The following is a 24,750-nucleotide window of genomic DNA, read 5'->3' as shown; positions in this document are numbered from 1 at the left end:
TGAATCTGAATTTGTTTTGAAGCTTGGTTATCTTGCTGAATCTGAATTTACCCCAAAGCCTGGTTCTCCTGCTGAATCGGAATTTTTCTTAAACCTGGTTCTGCTCAATTTGAAATTTTCTTGAACCTAGTTCTGCTGAATCTGAATTTTTCTTAAACCTGGTTCTGCTTAATCTGATTTTTCTTAAAACCTTGTTCTGCCTGAATCTGGGTTTTTCTTGAACCTGGTTCTGCTGAATCTGAATTTTTCTTAAGACCTGGTTCAGCTGAATCTGAATTTTTCTTAAACTGGGTTCTCCTGCCGAATGTGAGTTTTTCTTAAAACCTGGTTCTCCAACTGAATCTAGGTTTTTCTTAAAACTCAGTTCTGCTGAATCTAAATTTTTCTTAAACCTGGTTTTGCTGAATCTGAATTATTCTTAAACGTGGTTCTGCTGAATCAGAATTTTACTTAAAACCTGGTTCTCCAGCTGAATGTGAGCTTTTTTAAAACCTGGTTCTGCTGACCGAATTTTTCTTAAACCTGGTTTTACTGAATCTGAATTATTTCTTAAATCTGGTTCTGCTGAATCTGAATTTTTCGTGTAACCTGGCTCTACTGAATCTGAACTTTTCTTGAACCTGGTTCTGCTGAATCTGAATTTTTGTTAAACCTGGTTCTGCTGAATCTGAATTTTTGTTAAACCTGATTCTGTTGAATCTGAATTTTTCATAAATCCTGGTTCTGCTAAATCTGAATTTTTCTTGAACCTGGTTCTGCTGAATCTTAATTTTTCTTAAAACCTGGTTCTGCTGAATCTGAATTTTTCTTAAAACCTGGTTCTGCTGAATCTGAATATCTCTTAAAACCTGGTTCTGCTGAATCTGAATTTTTCTTAAACCGAGTGCTCCTTCTGAATCTGAATTTTTCTTAAAACCTGGTTTTCCTGCCGGATCTGAATTTTACTTAAAACTTGGTTCTCCAGATGAATCTGGGTTTTTATTAAAACCTAGTTCTGCTAAATCTGAATTTCTCTTAAACCTGGTTTTGCTCAATCTGAATTATTTCTTAAACGTGGTTCTGCTGAATCTGAATTTTACTTAAAACCTGGTTCTCCAGCTGAATCTGTTTTTTTTTTAAACCCACTTCTCCTGCTGATCTGAATTTTTCTTAAACGTGGTTTTACTCAGTCTGAATTATTTCTTAAACGTGATTCTGCTGAATATGAAATTTTTCTTAAACCTGGTTCTGCTGAATCTGAATTTTTCTTAAACATGGTTTTACTGAATCTGAATTATTTCTTAAATGTGGTTCTGCTGAATATGAAATTTTCTTTAAACCTGGTTCTGCTGAATCTGAATTTTTCTTAAACCTGGTTTTACTGAATTTGAATCATTTCTTAAACGTGGTTCTGCTGAATATGAAATTTTCCTTAAACCTGGTTCTGCTGAATCTGAATTTTCCTTAAACCTGGTTCTGATGAATCTGAATTTTTCTTAAACCGGGTTCTCCTGCTGAATCTGAACTTTTCCTAAAACCTGGTTATCCTGCCGATTCTGATTTTTTATTAAATCTGGTTTGCCTGCTGAATCTGAATTTTTCTTAAACCGGGTTATCCTGCTGACTGAATTTTTCTTAACCTGGGTTCTCATGCTGAATTTCAATTTCTTTGAACCGAGTTTTCCTGCTGAATCTGAATTTTCACTTAACCAGGTTCTGCTGAATCTGATTTGTTCTTAAACCTGGTTATCCTGATGAATCTTGAATTTTTCTTTGACTAGGTTCTCTTGCCGAATCTGAATTTTCTTAAAACCGAGTTCCCATATAAGTGATATAAGTGATTAAGTTACTTGACTGTGCCCCAGTATTTAAGCCTGAGTTTACAGCTTTGGAGTCCTTTTAATTTTAGTTAATATAAATGTTTTGGCATATTTTGTGACTATAAGTTAAAAGTGCAACAGATTTTCTGAAAAATTTCTATAGTTTCTACCCTTTGGTCAAAAAAGCTCGAATGGCCCTTTCACATTTCCAGTCAGTGCAAAATTGTTCATTTCCGCTGGGTTCCTTGCTCATGTGGAAATTCTTGGTAAAGAGATTGTGGTCAGGGAGGCCCAAGGAAAGACATATTAAATAATGATTATGTATTAAGAGGTGTGCCCCGTTCTGATATGAAAAGACCAATTACTTCATGACTTTCAAGGAAGTGGCAAGAAAGGTGGTTGTCCCTCGCCTTGCCAGTAATGAAAAATATAAAATAATTAGAGAATATCAGTCAGTTACCTAAAATTTCTATAGTAACCGGAAGGTTGAAGTTGTGGAAATTCGATTGAGGCATCGGGGACACCCGCCTTGTATATATCTATATTTAGATGGTATCAGAGCGTCTTGTGACAGGTTACTTTTGGTTGAACATATTCTTGTGCACTGTTCCCAATTTATGAGCACCAGGAGAAAGTGTGGCCTTCATTTGAAACATTAAGGTAGGATTTTCTGTGAAGAGAATCTACTTGAGCACCGTATGGCCACTTTAAAAGAAGTTGGTATGTTTAATGCCATTTAAATAATTTATTTTCATTTAAACAATTATTTAACGAATAAATATGCGAATGATATGCAAAATTGTTATCTATTAGTATGTGCTTGAGTTTGTGAAATTTTATTGACTTTTTATTAAAATAAAAAATCATTTACATATCCATTAAAGTGACGGCAGTGAATGGCCTCCCCGGCTACATTGCTGGACCATACTGCCCAAATTTCATACATTTATTGACACAAACCTGCAGACAAAAAATAAAGAGCAACTAGAAAATTGCTGAACGAATAACTGCAAACTCGATACTACCTTTTAAAAAAATTGTGTTGACGGCGTTACAGTAACATTTGGACTTTAACAGATAAATTAAGAAAGACTGCTGTTATCGGATGATAATCAGATGTTAGTTAATGATGGAAAAGAAGCTTTTGCTTTGTTATCAGCAAGCAGCAAAGGTGTCAATGTAGTGAATCTAAAAGTATAACTAGTATATCAGACTTTACAGTACCGTGATACAGCTGTTTCAAGTTTTAGAAAAGTGTGTGTAATTATGAATACTATTCAGGTGTTTTGTTTTTACATTTTGTGGCGAAGGCCAGATCACTTTCAAGCCTTATGTTACTAGCAAAGTAAATATGGCATGCTGTACTCAACTGTGGTTTTTAACTCATATTAAATCAGTTTATATTAAATTATTAAATCAGTACTAAATGCTTTTTTTTTATCTAGCTCCAGTCTCAGCTCATTAGAGCACTTTTGGTGTTGTATTTGCTTTACTTAAGGTTTTATCTAGTTATTGTTGAAGTTTTATCTGAGAAAATAATTGTATTATGTAATTGGTAATTCAATTCTAGTTATGCAGTGACATTGTGCCAAATGTTACTGGTAATTTTTAGACTATTTTATCATACTGATCTGGAAATTATTATTATTATTATTATTATTATTATTATTATTATTTTTATTATTTTTATTATTATTATTATTATTAGTAGTAGTAGTAATGTCACTATTGGAAAAAACCCTGTTAAAACTTAACTTTTAAGAAACCCGTAATTTTAAACTCATTTTTTTCATCCCTGGGCAGAATAGCCTGTAATTGTGTCCTATCCGGGATTCTTTGTTCAAAACAATATCTTTTAGGCAAGTAAATTAATCTTTTTACTTTTGTGATTTGGTTATTATTAAATATTTAATGCGATGGTAAATGGAGTACGCAACTTGTTTAGGGCCATTTTCTATGCCCGTAGAGTAGCTACGCATCACAGATTTCGTAATTAACGAGTTGAGAATGGTTGGTTGGCATTTCATTATGCGATGCTCTCGTTGGTTTTTTTTTTTTTTTTAATTGTTTTTGATAAGCATTAAATGCGAGTAACTCCGGCTGTGTCCATTAATGAACAAATACTTGAAATTTGACCAGGCATGAAACATCATTTGAAAGTATTTCGTGAGTTCACTTTTATTGTTTGAATTTGTCTGTAGCGTTTTAAATTTCTAAGTAAACCGCACAACTCAAAACTTATTTTCTTTTGTAAACAGAATTACAGGAAGCATCCAGGACTTGTGGCTTTCATAATCTCATATTTCTGTGTGTGTGTGTGGATTTTTGTAATACATTTTTTATAAAATATTGTTATTTAAAAGATAGTCAGAAAGCGTTCACGAACTGTATGAGCCTTCTTTTTACTTTGCATATTATTGATTTAGCATATATTTCCGTCTCCAGCTTTCAATGAATCTTTGACATATTCTGACGGGCGACTTTAGACGTGAAATTCAACACTGCGCTGCGCTTCTAATCCCTCCACTTTTTTTTTTTTTTAATCCTGTTAACCCCTTTAGGCTTTGAGATGTAAGGGCCCCGAAATCTCATCAATGTACTCAGCGTTTCATGTTCCTTTCTCAAAGGGCACCCCATCACCCCCTGCCCCATACCCCATCCCCTTAACCAGGCCGCGCGTGGCGCCCAGGAACGGCCTGGCCTGACCCTGCAGGAAGCGTCGCTGCCGAAATGAATTTACGCCAGGTGGAGAGACGGCTTCGTGTTGCTACCTCTTGCACCATTTATCACGGCTGTCCTTCACATGCGTTTCTCTCTCTCTCTCTCTCTCTCTCTCTCTCTCTCTCTCTCTCTCTCTCTCTCTCTCATGTTTTTCACCATATATATTTATTTATAATTATATATTATATATGTGTGATATATATGTATGTATGTATGTATGTATGGAAGTTTGGTGTATGAGTGTGTATTACATATATATATAAATATATATATATATATATATATATATATATATATATATATATATATATATATATATATATATATATATATATATATATATATATATAGTGAGTGCTTAGTACTTTTAGTCCAGTGGCTAGAGTACAGCACCACTAGCGAAAAGAGCCGGGTTAGAATCCCCTCCGAGACGCACCTATTTTGGCAGTTTTTGTATAGAGCCATTTGTACTTCGAATAAATAATTATTAGGTTCCTAGATGTTCTGGGTGACGACTTTTTTCTATTTTAAATAGAGATTTGAAAGAGTTTGAGAACATCAAGCCTGGTCAGAAATTCTAGCGTGGAGGTACAGGAAATAAAGTCAGTACTCAGACCCAAAAAGTAAACCATTTTCTTCTAACCCTGAAACAAGGACCAAAATTTTGAAAGATCAGTTAGAGGCTTCAGTTCTCTTACCTGTGTACAACGGCGTGCATTACATTCATATTAAAGTTAGACTGACCGTGTTATTTAGCTTAATATATATATATATATATATATATATATATATATATATATATATATATATATATATATATATATATATATATATATATATATATATATATATATATATATATATATATATATATATATATATTTAATTACGATTGGGTTTATTTTTGAGACTATATCAAGAATTTTATTACTTATTTTCATTGTATTTGGTGGTATACCTTTTACTCTCGTAATTGTCCATTACTTAAAAATCCTGTACAAGTGGCGAAGTAATCTTAGTCTCTACAAAGAAACGTCCTCGGGGCGACTATGTAAAATAGAAAAGACAAAGTATTTTGTTTGATAATTCTCTATTCCTTTGGAGGAAATCGACTTCAAAGAATTTGAGACGAAATACATTTGGTTCGAGCGAAAGGCACAAAACGACTTCAAGGAACTACAAAGGTAGTAAGCATTAAAAGGAATGCAGGTCGTGTATATCTTTTCGACTTCGGATATATAAAAGGGGTTGCTCTTCCGAAAGCAGTATATAAAGTGCTCGTTCGGAGTTGGTCACTGGAAGATGCATGCAAATGCAGCCATGGAGGCAGATTTGGGTCAGAGTACACGTTATTTGTTGTAATGTACTAAAATCTCTCTCTCTCTCTCTCTCTCTCTCTCTCTCTCTCTCTGTGTGTGTGTGTGTGTGTGTGTGTGAGCGCGTTTCTTTAAGAATCCATTATGTCTCTATTGACTTTAACTGTAATTTAGGTCCCCGTTATTCATCCGAATTTTGTGGGTTTCAAATGGCTTGGAGGTATATATTATGTTAGATACCATCATAATATATATCAAGATTAAAAGCCGGAGGTACTCTACGAAGTCATCCTCACATTACCAAAGTGTCTTCATAAAATCTCTCTCACACACTTGCATGGTGAGAATAATTCTGATAATTTTTCTTTAACGAAAGCGTTTACTTAATCTCAATATGCGCACATACATTCATGGCTTCAGTGGCACAGGTAGTAACTCTCTCTCTCTCTCTCTCTCTCTCTCTCATTGCAAGAGGTACTTCGTTCGAGTAGTCTGGTGACTAACATTGAACTAGTGTTCCTTCAGAGCTCATTTCCTTTAGTACCTAGCCCGAAATCATGACTCCATTTGGAGATAACAATATCAGTTTAATTTGACAAGAAATATGTTGTTTGAAATTTCAGACCACGTTGATGTAGCCTAAATGTATTACGCTTTCATTTAGCCTTCGTTTCATATGATACAGTCCAGTAAATGCTAAGAAAACATTGTGGAGAAAACTTCCAATTGGACACGACCCAACAGAAAATATAAACAATAAATCTTGATATTACAGTGAGAGCCAAAATATCAGGTGTCTCTTCAAGAGTTCAAGTTGGAATTAAGCGATGTGGTGTCTTAAGTGGCTCTGGGAATGCGAGGTTGGACTTTCTCTTCATTAGTGGGATTAGGACTTGATAGCCTTGTTTGCCCCGGGAGAAAACGTTAAGCCTTTCATATTAAGATAAACGTGTGTGCAGTATAACACCGAGTTCTCAAATCATTTCTCAGATATAAGATTTTTTGCCTTGCATTTACGCACGTTAAATAACGCTCATTAATCCTTATACAGAAGAACATGTTACTTTCTATGTAAGATTCAAGCACGTGTACTTTACACACACAGACAAAACACACACACACATACACACACATATACAGTATGTGTGTGTGTGTGTATATATATATATATATATATATATATATATATATATATATATATATATATATATACACACATATATATATATACATATATAATATATGTATATATATACATATATAAATATGTATGTATATATATATATATATATATATATATATATATATATATATATATATATATATATATATATATATCTGAGGTAATTAGGTAATTCAGCTGGTAATAGCTTTCATGAACTTGAGAATGGGATTGGAGAGGGATGGAATGAAATCATTCAATTAGTCATAAATCCCATTGACTGGCATTGCTAAAAATAAAACACTGGTATAGCTCAGGGCAAAAACATAGGTCCAGTGACAATAAAAAGTATTTTTCAGATTAAAGATTACCATTTTTAAGATTGTGAGAGTTACTTGAACAGTTGATTTCACGAAGAAGATATATATATGTGTGTATCTGTTTGTGAATATATTTATATATATATAATGTGTGTGTTTATATGTGTATATATATATACACACACACTATATATATATATATATATATATATATATATATATATATATATATATATATATATATATATATATACATAAATATCTTATAAAATTTTGAAATACAAGTAATCACAATCTTAAAAATAGTAATCTTTAGTCCGAAAAAATATTTTTTATTGTCACTGACCTATGTTTTTTTTTTTAAAGATTGTGAGAGTTACTTGAACAGTTGATTTCGAAGAAGATATATATATGTGTGTATCTGTTTGTGAATATATTTTTATATATAATGTGTGTGTTTATAGTCTATATATATATATATATATATATATAAAAATATATTATATTATTTTTTTTTTTTTTTAAACAATTGTTCAAGTAACTCTCACAATCTTAAAATAGTAATCTTTAGTCCGAAAAATATTTTTTATTGTCACTGACCTATGTTTTTTTTTTTTAAAGATTGTGAGAGTTACTTGAACAGTTGATTTCACGAAGAAGATATATATGTGTGTGTCTCTGTTTGTGCATATATATATATATATATATATATATATATATATATATATATATATATATATATATATATATATATATATATATATATATAATATGTGTGTGTGTGTGTGTGTGTGTATACATATGCGTATGTACAGTACGTGCGTTTGCTCATTAAACCCATTTACTTCCTTTCACAGCTAGCATTGATTCATTCACGCATATTTAACGCTACCCTTCTTTGAATAAAAAGATACATGTTGAAACACTCCCTCAGAATATAAGCCAGCTCTTAATCGATGGAGTGAATATCTGACGCCACGGTTGAACGTACAGCATAGCAGAGAGGCAGATGTAAGTGGTACAGAAGTGGAAAGTGCTCGTTTGAGTATTTGACTTTTGAGGATGTAATTAGTAAGAATGTACGAGTAAGCATTTAAGAATGGAACGGCATGGTCTTGCCGAGCTCCATAAGAATAGGAGAGAGGACTAATTTTTCTGTTGTAAAAGTAATAAAGGTTAGTGTAAGAATTAAGTGGTGTACATTCTATTTGGTGCACTTGAAAGTTGTATGGTTGAATTTCGATTTAGTAACTAAACAGACAGCAAGAATTTGTAGCGATAAAGAAGGTTTAATGTCTCGTTCAGAGTAACTGGTATTCTTGGATTTTGTAGGTGTTCTTTAATTCCTGTATGTATTATGTATATAATTCCTGTGTGTATTATGTATATAATTAGTGGACATTGGCGCGTTAAGGAATTAAAGAACATCTTTCATTGAACTGACATAAATCTTACTTCTGCTAAAGCCAAGAGTACCAGTTACTCTGAACGAGACATTATATGCATACAGTACATACATATATAAATACACAGTATATGCAGTCCAGTGTTTACGCCTGTTACCTCACTAGCCCCCGTAGGGGGGTTGGCTAGTGGCGTCATACATCTCACGTGGTGCATTTTAGGCATTACTTAAGGTCCCTTGCGGCGTCCCTTCAGCCCCTAGCTGCAACCCCTTTCATTCCTTTTACTGTACTTCAGTTCGTATTATATTTCTTCCATCTTACATGCAGCTCTCTCCCAACAATTGTTTCATTGTGCAACAGCGAGTTCTTCCTCCTGTTACACCCTTGAAACCTTCTTTAATCTCAATTTCCTTTTCAGAGTTGAAGGCCCTCCTAGTTCCTAGCGTTTGGCCTTTGGCCTAAATGCTATATTCCAATTCTAATTCCTTACCTCGCCAGCAAAAGGTCTGGATTTGATTCATACCCAAACCGATAACCTTTGAGAACGTTCATTCTCATGGCGTTGTGCTCCGGTTGCATTAAGTTGTGAATAAGGTACCTAGTAATAAGTCACCTTCAGTGGATTGCAGCTGTATTGCAGAAAGGCGTGGGTTTGGCAGCCTCATACAAAGGCTTGATTGAGAACCATACTCATACAGTATATATATATATATATATATATATATATATATATATATATATATATATATATATATATATATATATATATATATATACATATGTGTGTGTGTGTGTGTTTATATATATATATATATATATATATATATATATATATATATATATATATATATATATATATATATATATATATATAGTATGTATAATTAATGTTTACTGATTTACAAACTTTTCCTTTCATTGCGGTCGAAATATCCCCAGAAAATGGCCAGAGCCAACCATCAAATCCGTACGTCAGCGGTTTTGAATTTATCGTCGAAATATTGGGAGAGATTTCCTAAATCATGGCTCCCTTGAGTTATCTGGAATTCAGTGCTTCAAGTGGGGAGGAATACCGAGAGATAATTCAGGTATGGACGAGATTTCCCGCAAGTCGGCTCGTATTTTATTGGGCAGTTTTATTGGCCGTTTCGATATGTCGAATATTCAAAAAATTCCGAATGCGAATGCATTAGGGTTACGCGCGGGCTCCCGTCATCTTTCTGACATATTTCTCAATTTCTTTTATGAGTTTATTTCTATTTGTAGGTTCTTCTTTTTATGATATTATTGTTATCTTTGTTGATTCCTTTTCAACTGGGGCAACATGGCATTCTATATATATATATATATATATATATATATATATATATATATATATATATATATATATATATATATATATATATATATATATATATATATAACGCTTCATAATTAGATCATAGTGCAGTTTCCTTTGCCTTCAGAAGACAGAGGTGTGAATAACGGAGGGGTGATCAATATTAGCACTATATCTTTAAAACCATTTTATATCTATTGACATAAACAGGGATTTTATAACTAATAGTCGCACGAATTTACGTGTGTATGTGTGTGAAAAATTTTTCTTTGATTCTGGAACGTCCTTTTCATCTTTGATTCCGTTCTGAACTCGTCTTTTTCATCTTTGATTCCCGTTCTGGAACTCTTTTCCTTTTCATCTTCTTTTCATCTTTGATTCCCGTTCTGGAACTCTTCTTTTCATCTTTGATTCCCGTTCTGGAACTCGTCCTTTTCATCTTTGAATCTTTGATTCCCGTTCTGGAACCTTTCTTTTTCATTTTATCGTTTGATTCCTTTTCCCTGTTCTGGAACTCTTCTTTTCATCTTTGATTCCCGTTCTGGAACTTCCTTCATCTTTTCATCTTTGATTCCCGTTCTGGAAATCTTTGATTCTTCCTTTTCATTTGATCCGTTTGAACTCGTCCTTTTCATCTTTGATTCCCGTTCTGGAACTCTTCCTTTTTTCGTTCTGGAATCTTTCATCTTTCCGTTCTGGAACTCTTCCTTTTCATCTTTGATTCCCGTTCTGGAACTCGTCCTTTTCATCTTTGATTCCCGTTCTGGAACTCTTCCTTTTCATCTTTGATTCCCGTTCTGGAACTCTTCCTTTTCATCTTTGATTCCCGTTCTGGAACTCTTCCTTTTCATCTTTGATTCCCGTTCTGGAACTCTTCCTTTTCATCTTCCTGTTTGAATTCCTTTTCATCTTTGATTCCCGTTCTGGAACTGTCCTTTTCATCTTTGAATCCCGTTCTGGAACTCTTTTCCTTTTCATCTTTTCATCCCGTTTGAACTCTTCCTTTTCATCTTTGATTCCCGTTCTCCGTTTGGAACTCGTCCTTTTCATCTGGAATCCCGTTCTGGAACTCTTCCTTTTCATCTTTGATTCCCGTTCTTTCCTTTTCATCTTTGATTCCCGTTCTGAACTCTTCCTTTTCATCTGAACTCTTCCTTTTCATCTTTGATTCCCATCTTTGGTTCTGGAACTTTGATTCCGTTCTGGAACTCTTCCTTTTCATCTTTGAATCCCGTTTGATTCCCGTTCTGGAACTCTTCCTTTTCATCGTTTTGATTCATCTTTGGTTCTGGAACTCTTCCTTTTTCATCTTTGATTCTTTGATTCCCGTTCTGGAACGTCCTTTTCATCTTTTTCATCTTTCATCTTTTCATCTTTGATTCCCGTTCTGGAACTCTTCCTTTTCATCTTTGATTCCCGTTCTGGAACTCTTCCTTTTCATCTTTGAACGTTCTGGAACTCTTCCTTTTCATCTTTGATTCCCGTTCTGGAACTCGTCCTTTTCATCTTTGATTCCCGTTCGAACTTTTCATCTTTGATTCCCGTTCCTTTTCATCTTTGTTCTGGAACTCTTCCTTTTCATCATCCGTTTGAACTCGTCCTTTTCATCTTTGATTCCCGTTCTGGAACTCGTCCTTTTCATCTTTGATTCCCGTTCTGGAACTCGTCCTTTTCATCTTTGATTCCGTCTCTCTTCCTTTTCATCTTTGATTCCGTTCTGGAACCTTTTCATCTTTTCATTTGATTCTTTGATTCCCGTTCTGAACTGGAACTCGTCCTTTTCATCTTTGATTCCTGTTCTGGATCTTTGATTCCCGTTCTGGAACTCTTCCTTTTCATCTTTGGAACTTTTCTTTGAATCCCGTTCTGGAACTCTTCCTTTTCATCTTTGATTCCCGTTCTGGAACTCGTCCTTTTCATCTTTGATTCCCGTTCTGGAACTCTTCCTTTTCATCTTTGATTCTCGTTCTGGAACTCGTCCTTTTCATCTTTCGTTCTCCTTTTCATCTTTGATTCCCGTTCTGAACTCTTCCTTTTCATCTTTGTTCTCGTTCTGGAACTCTGGAACTCTTTCCTTTTCATCTTTGATTCCTTTTCATCTTTGATTCCCGTTCTGAACTCTTCCTTTTCATCTTTGATTCCTGGAACTCTTCCTTTTCATCTTTCATCATCTTTGATTCCCGTTCTGAACTCTTCCTTTTCATCTTTTTGACTTTTCCTTTTTCCCGTTCTGGAACTCTTCCTTTTCATCTCGTTCTGGAACTCGTCCTTTTCATCTTTCCTTTTCATCTTTGATTCCCGTTCTGGAACTCGTCCTTTTCTTTGATCTTTGAATCATCAAGAGTTTGAAAGGTGACTCTTCCTTTTCATCTTTGACGTTCTGGAACTCGTCCTTTTCAGTCTTTGTTGAATTATATTTCACTGAGCCAACATTTGGAACAGTATCTTTGATTCCCGTTCTGGAACTACCATTTGACAGTCTTTGTTGAATTATATGTCACTGGAGCCAACATTTACAGTATATTTGTTATATATATATATATATATATATATATATATATATATATATATATATATATATGTGTGTGTGTGTGTGTGTGTGTGTGTGTGTGTGTGTGTCTGTGTGTCGATGAAATTGTATATACGTATATACATATATATACTGTATATATGTATGTGTATACTGTATATAATTTCTGTCTTTGTGGGTGTATGAGAGACAGAAAGCAAATTTGCATGACCATTTCTCACCCATATAGTTTTCATATATATAATGTGAATGAACGGTCGTATAATTCAAAATTCCTGCACCTCACACGTCAGGGCAGATAGATCGATGGACATCAATTACGTATCTGCCATTGAAAAATTGCAGTCGTTTTTATTATGCCGGCTGTCTCGTTTATTAACAAACTGATTGACATTTCAACTTACTCAATCATTCTGAACTTTTTCCCCCAGCCGAACAAAGCTATAAACTGTGCTTTGTCGTTTAGAATAGTAGTTTGTTATTAAATTTTTGTGTATTTATAATTTCTTCCACTTACCGTATGTTGTTAGTAGTTATTCCTCTGCGTGTGAATAGATACAGTGAATTTAAAACTGAGTTTTTTTTTTTTTTTTTCATTTGAAGAGGGCGATATATAGTGTTCTTCAGCTGTCCTAAAACATCAGTTGATATCACACAACGTGATGAATGTAGATAAATTTTACAGCCAATTATTAGTTTTATGCAGAAGTACATCGGCTAAAATAACTAATACAACGGGCTGTAAGTATTCCCAACATATGGTAAGTTTTGTTCGAGTCGTTTGTATATAATCATTGCTATTAGCTTATAATTTTGTTCGTGTTTTTTTGTATATAATCATTGCCATTAGCTTATAATTTTCTTAATCTTAAAAATGAATACATAGACTTGCACACATACGAGCTCACGTAAACAGTGTCGTTATTCACACGTGCAGTAAACGCAGTGTCACATCCGGAAAATTAAGGAATGAGACGCATTGCATTTCGTATTGACTTTGCAACTCACGATTTGTGACGGGATTATCTTTAATATTCATATGGGTGCATAGTGAAGGGGGAGAGAGAGAGAGAGAGAGAGAGAGAGAGAGAGAGAGAGAGAGAGAGAGAGAGAGAGAGAGAATATTAGTCTCTGTGCCAGTGGACATTGTGAATAAGAGATGAAGTCGAAGAGATCTGATGCAGAAGTAATCAGATATCTCGTGAGAGAGAGAGAGAGAGAGAGAGAGAGAGAGAGAGAGAGAGAGAGAGAGAGAGAGAATATGAAATTATATGATAAAATTTGGCCCTCCCTAGCCAGATATGAACCCACCCATATCAGCATCTTCATTAGTCACCGCCTGGAATGCTCTTGCCCCGGTCGAACGTGGGTCACGTCTGCCTGGAACCTTCGGTTTTCGTTTCTCCTCTGCTTCGGGTTATATATTTGGCGGATGTTCCTCCCTTTCAGAAACTTAAAAAATGTCGGTGCTGCTCTATACTCTGCTGGCAGCCATTTCCTTTCAAGCAAAGGTAGTTTGACCTGAAGGAATACCTGGGCTTTCACATTGCGCCAGTGTCCATTTCGCATGGAGTGTTTTCTAGTATTTTTATGGTACGGCCCTGTTTCAAATGCTTGCAGTTAGTAGCTTGCATGCATACTTGTAAATATGTAAATATATATATATATATATATATAAATATATATATATATATATATATATATATATATATATATATATATATATATATATATATATATATATATATATATATATATATATATATATATATATATATATATATATATATATATATATATATATATATATATATAAATATATTACTGAATTACGGTGAATATCCTGTTCTGAAAACTTCCCCAACGATAACTGCTCCATACGCCAACTCAGATAGCTCACCAGCAAAATTTCAAATCCTGCTACACACACAACATTCACCTGTCTCACAGACATTCTCTTGCTTCCTGAATGTTGAGGCCCTCCTTTCCAATACCTGTTTCACAAAACAATCTATCCATCTTTTCATAACCTACTCTCGCTCATGTTTACTCTGAACTTTGTCCTCCTGCAAACACTTCAAACTCTTTCGTTAATCTCTTTTGTTTTCTTCACGACCCCCTTTCTGTGCTGTAGTATCTGTGAACATCAGTCATTCCACACTCCATGCACGACCCATCTTCATATTTCACAGCTTTGCACCTACATCGACTGTCCTTTCTTTGACCCTACTCTCGTCATTCAATCCATAAAGATATTAAACAGCCACAGAGACATAACACGCCCTTTATGTCAACAAATTCAACTCAGTTCTGAAACATGCTTCATTTCCATAAAAAGACCTTTCCATCACCCAAAATCAATTTACTTTTTATACCATACATCCTAAACATCATCCACATTGATTCTATCATTGTGTTAGCTTTCTTAAGGCACACGCATGCCACATATCTTTTTCCCATGACTTTTTAACCTTCTCACATAATTGTTTCACAAAATACTTGATCCACACATCCTTTTCCCTGTCTAAGCCTACAGTGCTCCTCCTCATCAGAACTCCTGCATCTGGCTTACCATATCAGTCATTCTACTATAAACATCCTGTTTAATTTCATGTTCCTATAATTCTTACTGTCTCCCGTATCACTATTAGTTTTATCCAAAAGGGAGTTATTCAACTCACCGATTCCTTTTGAACCTTTCCCTCATCCATACACACCTTACACACCCTTGTCAACCCCACTCAGTCACATTTCTGTCTCCATACTGCAGCATCTCACTCGCAATCTAGTCACCTCCTGGCATCTTTCCATTCTTCATCATCTTAATTGCTCTTACGTCCTCATCTATAACTTCCAAAAGCATTTTTGTGCTTATCCTAAACCTTTGCGATTACTCTTGCTACATTCTTTTTAGATAACATCTCTATTTGTATATTTTATTCTGAGTCCATTTGATCATCAATCTGTTGCTTACATTTACTTCCATGTAGAACACCTTCTTCTCACTGATAATCCTTCTGTAGTTATGTATATAATCATCTCTTCTAACTTGCAGTTACAATTTAGATAATCTCTCTTCCCTTCACAGAACCTCTCATTTCATAACCCAAGCATTCACTTTTTTATTCACATTCCAAAATGCACAAACACCTCCTGCCAACTACCTAACCATGTCCTGGAATTTCACACACTTATAATACACCTTTTAATTCTGTATCTTTAACCACAGCCCATTTTTCATTCATTTCCCCCCTACCACTAGAGTTTGAACTAAATCTACCTTTACTTTTGCTTTAACCAAATAATGAGTTTGACATAACTAAATCTCATTAATTTTTGATATATCTCAAAAATGATATCTATCGCCTACTTTCCACTAATAAGAAGCAACCGTCAATAAGATAACAAACTTTCCTCACCATTTCCTTTTTACCAGTTGCATACTTACCGTTAGAACCATGCCCTATATATATCTATATATATATATATATGTCTATATATATATTATATATACATATATATTCTAAGCAATACATAATTAACAAACGTATGTTACTTTTACCGGAAGATAATACGTGCATAAAATTTCTTCTCTCATATATGCGTATATACATATACACATATACAAACACAAAAATATAAATCTATATATATATGGATAATATATATATATATATATCAACGAAGATAATATATAAATAAAATTATATATATATATATATATATTTATATATATATATGTATATATATATGTATATATATACATATATACATATATAATCACTAGCATAATACATAATCTAACAAACTTTTCCTCACCATTTCCTTTTTACTAGTTGCATACTTACCATGAGGAACCATGCTCTCTCTCTCTCTCTCTCTCTCTCTCTCTCTCTCTCTCTCTCTCTCTCTCTCTCTCTCTCTCTCTCTCTCTATATTTATATATATATATATATATATATATATATATATATATATATATACAGTATATATATGTATATATATATGTATATATATATATATATGTGTATATATATATATATATACACTAAATTAACACTTGATCATGTGCTCCAGTGTATAAAAACAAACAAACAAACGTTTCAGTATATTTATTATATATATATATAGGAATAGGAAGGGAGTGGAGGAGGATATATATATATATATATGGATGTGATGGAAAGTGTATGTATGTGGGGGATGTGTGTATATATATATAACACTTGATCATGTGCTCCAGTGTCCAAAAAAACAAATAAACAAACGTCTCAGAGTTTTATATTATATATATAAACACTCTAAAGTTCATGGCTTCAGAGAGAGTTAACCCTTCGGTTTTCAATGAATCTTTTGGGAAGATATTGTTAGCCCATACCCTTGTTTCCTCGGTTGCACCTCACCGTTGTGTACAAACTTCAATGGATCTAATTTAGTGCCTGTTAAGGTCGGTGTCTCTATCTCTCACACTTTTCTGATAGGCTTATTATTGAAGGATTTGATCCATGTGACAGTTATTGAAGATGAACTAGAGACTTTGCTGAAGATGTATAAACATTTGTATTGTTTAGAGCTTTTTGTATGAAGGCAGATAGTTAGTCTTTCAGAAGAGTCTATTTTTACACATTATATACATGTATGTGTATATATATATAAAATATATATATGTATTAGTCTGTTCAAAAGAATATATATATAATATATACATATATATATATATATGTATATATATATATATATATATATATATATATATATATATATATATATATATATATATATATATATATATATATATATATATATATATATATATATATATAGTACCCACACGTATACACATATACTGTGTATATATATGTATGGTATATACACATATATTTATTTATATATGCATCTTATATATATATATGTGTGTGTATGTATATATAAATATATATATATATATATATATGAAACACAGGCAATTTTCGACAGGGAAGCAGTTGCTGCGCCATACTGTTTGCAAGATAGTCGCCTTCAGTGCCGAAATTTTCATTTGAAGATTGTCCAATCAGGGAAATCGCGATGATCATGACCTTAGACGTCCATAACTAGATAAAATACGTTAATCAGTTTTCGTCGGGGAAGCATCGTGTCAGTGTAGATTTTGTGACCGTAAGTCTTTCCACAATGTTGGTGTGCTGGGGCATTTTCTATAGGAGCCAAGAAATTCATTTGGTTGTTTCTCTTTCGACGAATAATTAGAAAAAAATGTTGTGGGTTCCTATGGCCAGTGTAACTCTCTGCAGACTAGTTTCCATTTACTTTCTTAATAAAAGAAAATATTACGTTAAAAATTATTAGGAAATAAATAAGATTTTTTACAGCTATTTAATCGCTGGCTCCTATTATATATACACGAATTAGGTGTATGAAAGTTATACATTTAAGTAGATTAAGTATACTGTTCAAACTTAGTTTGTTTCCCAAGTTTAGTGCATCAGAGATCTGACTGCTATGAAATTCTTGTAATCGGTAACTTTTTCCCGAAGAATGGAATTAAGAAAAATTTTTGGGCGTTTATAGCCACTTTTCGGCCTGATTAGTGTTGTGCATTATGCTAGTGATTATATATATATATATATATATATATATATATGTATATATATGTTTATATATACTTGTGTATATGTATATATATATATTATAAGAAATTTCATTTATGCATATATTATCTTATATTTACGGCAACATATGTTATCCAGTCAAATATAGTGGAAGAAATTTTATTTATTTTGTATTAAGAAAGTTTTACGGCAAGATACGTTATCCAGTCAAAGATAGAGAGAGAGAGAGAGAGCAAAAGAGAGAGAGAGAGAGAAATGTGCTCAATGGCTAATGGAACTCCATATATGTTATTTAAGTACAAACAGCTTTAACAGGGTCAGCAGTGTATCCATGACAAATAACGCTAAGCCTCACTTTTTTTAATGGAGGTGACTGGCGACTTCCATGCTAATATTAACAGATGAATTATAATCATAAGGGATATTTAATGAACTCATGTTTATGTTTATATATATATATATATATATATATATATATATATATATATATATAAAGGTTAATCATTATTAAAAGTTAAATTAAAGCTTAGTGTTAGGATTATTGAACGCCTCCTCCAACAAACGTTTATTCTCTCTCTCTCTCTCTCTCTCTCTCTCTCTCTCTCTCTCTCTCTCTCTCTCTCTCTCTCTCTCTCTCTGCTTTTGTTGCAACTTCTACAATATATATTAAAAATATCTTTCTTATTAGTTTTCTGTAAAAGAAAACTATTGTGTCGGCTTTGTCTGTTCGGCCGCCCTTTTTTGTCAGCGCTTTTTCTGTCCGCACTTTTTCTGTCCGCCCTCAAATCTTAAAAATTATTGAGGTTAGAGGGCTGCAAATTGGTATGTTTTTCATCAACCCTCCAGTCATCAAACATACCAAATTGCAGCCTCCTAGCCTTATTAGTCTCTATTTTATTTAGGTTAAATTTAGCCATAATCGTGCTTCTGGCAACGATATAGGATAGGCCACCACCGGGCCGTGGTTAAAGTTTCATGGGACGAGGCTCATACAGCATTATATCGAGACCACCGAAAGACAGCTGTTTTCGTTGGCCTTGATTATACGCTGTAGCGGCTGCACAGAAAGCTCGATTGCGCCGAAGAAACTTCGGCGCATTTTTTACTTGTTTATTATTGGATAAAAACATTTTGTCAACATTCAGAATCAAAATAAAATACAAAGAGGAGTTGGCGATTCACTGTCCTGAGAGTGAAAAAGTAATATAAGTAGTACTCCTCCAAAGATTCTGTTGAAGTATGGAAAAAGAGAGAAATCGATAATTCCAGTGAAGAATCACTTACCTAAACATTTAGGGATCAAACACATTCCCACAGTACATTTTGGAAGAAAGAATTCACTTAACAAGAGGTATGTGGTAGATGTCACTTGACCACCTGAAGGGTGACAAGTGACTTCACAGTGTCACTTTGTATTCTGAGTGGCGACAAGTGGCTTGACAGGTGTTATTTGACCATCTGAGATATGACAAGTGGCTTGACAGTGTCACTTTACATTCTAAGAGGCGACAAGTGGCTTGACAGGTATCAATAGAGTCCTAGAAGCGACCTGTGGCTTGACATGTTTCATTCAAGCCCATGAGAGGTTTCTGATTTTGAATGGCACTGACGTATCTTTGTTTTGTTTATTTCCCCGGCTCAAAATATTTGCCTGAACAGGGGCTTGGACCTGCATCCTAATGTTTAAAGCCTAATGCTCTGCTAACTGAGCTACCTAGGCTAGACTAGCATTAAAGTAATTTTTTACATAAGTATGATTTAGGATTTACACATAATATTGTTTTAGTGGTAGCGACGTGTCCAAAGTAAAAAGCCTTGTCACTTCTTAGTCAAGTAGTTTTACGTGCAAGTCTCTCTGTCTGCCTAAAACGTGTCATTAACCCCTGTTTGCCTGACTTTCATTATGCTAATCTACTCCTCTGGCACAATGTGTGTGTTAGTTTTCATTTATTTTATAAATGCACTGCATTCGTATTCTGGCTTCTATCAATCTTTGTTTGTCCATGTCGGGGCGTCCTTCATTCTGGCAGATGTTGATTAAAGCGAGAACCATTAATTCAAGACTGCCATGTTATCTCCCTCCCCTTCAAGTTTCCTGTGAGCGAGAGCGGCTGGTTTCGCCCGCATCCGGCAGCGACGGAAAAGTGTTCCAAATGGGACGTCACTCCGAAAGAAATTGATGCCATCAGCTCGGAACGGAAAGACGGCCGGAGGTGAGGACCTGCAAGGGGACCTAGTTGAGTCGCAAAGGTTCCCTGTCATGTCCAACATTTTTTCCGTCACATATCCGTGCGAGAAAAGGATGAAGGTCGGAATGGCGTAAGTGGATATAAACGGGTCAGAGCACTGTAGTTCACGATGATGTTAAAACAAAAACAACTCAGAATACAATATTCGAGTCATGTATGGTGTTGATTCTGATGAAGATGACTGTGATGACGATGACCATGTTTTAATGTTTTGATGAATGTTTCTATCTGATGAATTGCTAGTTAGCTTCCATGAATTTGAGATTTAGCAGTTTTGTCTGCAACGGAATTTCTCCTCTATTCTACAGTCCGAGACTTTCTGGATAAATCTTTGTCAAAAATACAAATAGGATGAAGTTCCTTGATGGAACTTTACCATCGTTTAGTTGTCCGTCCTCATTGTTATACTTACTCACTGTATAACTTATGCCTAAAATAGGACATATATATATATATTTGCTCTTTAGTCTATCGTGTCTTTGAATATGCAGAAAACCAGAAAACCGAGATGGCCCCGAAAATATGTCTCCCCACATATTCATGAGCAAGGATGCCACGAAAAAAAAAGTTATTCATTAAGCCTCTTTCCGCTTTTGGTCGAAGTATTGGCATATCTGTTCGTTTTAATTTGTACTGCTTTCGTTAGAGTATATTTGACATTATTCATTGTGTGGACATGGAATACTACTTCATCCATTCTTCTTCCTCATTCTCAAGCTCAACCTGCCTGTTGTCCGTGATTTCTAACATGGGGCTCACAAGAAAAAAAACGCCTTTCTTTAAGTGAAGCGAATGTTGCGAGAGTTTAGTACAAGTCGGAGACTTGTTGTGGAATCGACTGCTGAGGCCTGAGGAATTCGGATAAAAGGTGAAAAATGTAGAATCAACAAGATTTAGTGTGCTTGCTGGTGAATTATGTATCAATGAAACATTGGTTCCAAATGAATGGACATTTATTGAATTTTTATATTAGAGAAATGGTTATAGTTTAAATTGGTTCCAAATGAATGGACATTTGTTGAATTTGTATATTAGAGAAATGGTTATAGTTTAAATTGCAAGAATTAAAATTAGAGCGTAATATGATTTAATATGCATGAAAATGTGAATGTTGGCTAAATTAGTTATAAAAGATTCGTGAGTACTTTGTACCCAGGGAAAGTCTGTGATGAAACTGATTATGTTGGAGTGGTGTCAGTAATGAGAGTGAATAATGTTAAAAGTTTTTGTTAAAAGTGATTAAATGTTTGTGTAAGGGAAGTGAAGCTCTTATTAGAATTTGTAGCGGAGAATGATTGGCTTCCAATAAAAGTGAATATTATCATATTGTATACATATTGTCAAAGATAGTGACAGTATAGGAGAGGGTCGAAACAGCAGATCCCGACGCAAAGGACGCTGTATACCGCTCAGAAGCTCGGACAAAATTATTTTCATCTTATGTGCTCAGAGGCTAGTGGTGAAAGAGTATGCTCCCGGGCTGGACAGTGGCAAGTCAAAACTTGGATTTCAATAAGTAAAGATTATGTTTCCGACACAAAGAAAAAATATGCATTCACGTTGAATTTTATATAAGAGGATTATTATTATTATTATTATTATTATTATTATTATTATTATTATTATTATTATTATTATTATTATTATTATTATTACAATGTCGCTGATTAACCCTGCATAAATATCTTAGTGTGTTCCCCTGGTGCTGATTGCACCTCACCTCTGGACAACAGATTTAGATTTATGTGGGACTTAAAACCCCCTGTAATAGTTACTGTTCTCTTATCTGGGAAGGTATGCGTATGCCATTCTTCTCAACACAGATTAATCAAAGGCTTTCCTTCTTGTCAACAACTCATCTCCCTATTTTGACTCACGTCACCCAGTGTTTGTTTATTGGACGTTGCTGTGGTTATGTCTCTCAGCAGGTTCCGGGCTTCTAAAGCCTCCACCGCGCTGTCTCGTCCTTGTTAGAACCGCCGCGATTGGTCCTCGTTGGACTGGTCGGTACCGTTCTCGGCTAGCACACTGCTGGGCCCGCGTTCGAGTCTCCGACCGGCCAATGAAGAATTAGAGGGATTTTTTTTTTCTGGTGATAGAAATTAATTTCTCGGTATAAAGTGGTTCGGATTCCACAATTAGCTGTAGGTCCCGTTGCTAGGTAACCAGTTGGTTCTTAGCCACGTAAAATAAGTCTAATCCTTCGGGCCAGCCCTAGGAGAGCTGCTAATCAGCTTAGTGGTCTGGTTAAACTAAGGTATACTTAGAACCGTCGCGATTTGTAACCCCATATCATTTACAAGACGAAGATTCACCAAAGAGTAAGCCCGAAATTTCTCATCTTGAGAAGATATTTGAATATATGACATTCACCGTGGCGGGATGTTTGATCGTTTAAAACTCATCATAGGCACATGTTTGAACTTTCACATTCATCATGGGAGGTATATACTCATTATGGCAAGACGATTGATATTAAACACTTATCTTCGAGGGATGTTTATTTGAACTTTTAATACTCGTCATGGGGAAACTTTTAAACTTATAACTCATCAAGGGGAGATGTTATAATTTGAAATATCAAGGGAGATGTTATAACTTGAAATACTCATCAAGGGGAGATGTTATAACTTAAAATGCTCATCAAGGAAAGATGTTATCACTTGAAACACTCATCAAGGGAAGATGTTATAACTTAAAATACTAACCTAGGGATATGTTCGTAATTAAAATATTCTTCAAAGGGAGAAGTTTTAACTCACAGTATTCATCAAGAGGAGATGTTTGAACTTACAGTATTCATCAAGAGGAGATGTATTCATCATGGGGAGATATTTGTACTTACAGTGATCGTCATTCGGAGATGCTTTAATTTAGAATATTCGTGGGAAATATTCATGGAGAGATGTTTGAACTTGAATATTTATCGGGGTGTGATGTTTGAACTTAGATTATTCATCTAGGCGAGATGTTTCAACGTAAAATATTGATCATGGGGAGATATTTGCACTTATAATGATCATCATTCGGAGATGCTTTAATTATAATATTCTTGGGGAATAATTAAACTTACAAGATTCATCTTGGAGAGATGTTTGAACTTGAATATTCATTAAGGGAAGGTGTCTGAACTTAAAATACTCACCATGGGGAGAAATTTCAACTTAAGATCTCATCATTAAGAGATGTCTACCTTAAAATTCTTATCTTTGGGAGTTTTTTTTTACCTTATGCTAGCCATCTTGGGAGATGTTTGAACTTTTATCACACGACATGGGGAGATATTTTTATGCTACTCCTCCTGAGAAATGTTGAACTTGAAACACTCAACACTGGTGAGGTCATCTGACTCACAGTACTTATTGTGGGGAGATGTTTGAGCTTGAAAGTTTGTTAACCCTATTTATCTAAATTCTGACAGTTGAATATCAAAATTTACTTGTCAAGAATATTATTGCTTAACATTTTAAAAAGATTTAAATCGAATTATGTAAGTAGTTGTATGTTCTGAGATGACATTTACAATTAGGCCTCAAAGATTTTGGTTCTTATTTCTGGTTATTCAGATTATTAATCGTTGGTCAACAAGGCCCGGATAGCTCAGTCGGTAGAGCATTAGGCTTTTAACCTAAGGGTCCAGGGTTCGAGTCCCTGTTCGGGCGTATGTTTTCTTGCCATAATATATCATAGCATTTATCTTTATCCTATAGTGTTCCGATAACGCCATGTAATCTAGATAGTTAGTTGAATAGTTTTTCAGTGAATATCAAGAGCTCTGGATGCTTCATGATGTGGAATTTTCAGATGATTTCTCCCTTTCCTGAACTCACTTTTTCAATGAATTTATTCCACGATGCTGTGTGTGACTGTAACATATACACTTTATATACATATGACTAACCACAATAGTTTATGTATTCCTTGTGATTCTGTTAGGTTAGGTCTGAACATTATTCGTTTTCATTCAAGAAAAATAATCCCTTATTTATTGAGGACAGATTGGAAGGCATCCTAATGCCCTTATCTCACCAGCATCCAGTTTCGTAGATTACAAGAATACTGTTTTGAATAGTACTCAACATGATCAGTCACAATATTATGTATCTGATGCGCAAGCGCAGTATTTCCTTCGCTGGCTTTCATTAACGATACGTTTATTTCTTCGCAAGATTTTTTCTTTATAATATAGCAAGGTGAGTGATTCTTACTCCTATTCAATACAAGTTCTTTATAACAAAAACAAAAAACTTTCCTGCATCACTGGCCATATTTTGGCTCAAAATTACGCAATAAAAAAAT

General features: G+C 34.3%; 1 protein-coding gene and 1 non-coding gene across 2 annotated transcripts in view; both read left to right on the top strand.

The window, feature by feature from the left end:
* The window catches only part of LOC136825035 (Kv channel-interacting protein 4-like), an 884,172-nt gene that overhangs the window by 400,666 nt on the left and 458,756 nt on the right, over nucleotides 1-24,750 (top strand). The window lies entirely within an intron of this gene.
* On the top strand, nucleotides 24,041-24,113 carry TRNAK-UUU (transfer RNA lysine (anticodon UUU)). Its single transcript has one exon. It is a non-coding gene; the product is annotated as a tRNA-Lys (tRNA).

This window comes from Macrobrachium rosenbergii, chromosome 36 (genome assembly GCF_040412425.1).
Source record: "Macrobrachium rosenbergii isolate ZJJX-2024 chromosome 36, ASM4041242v1, whole genome shotgun sequence".
NCBI lineage: Eukaryota > Metazoa > Arthropoda > Malacostraca > Decapoda > Palaemonidae > Macrobrachium > Macrobrachium rosenbergii.
This window is presented reverse-complemented; position numbering and strand designations above follow the sequence as displayed.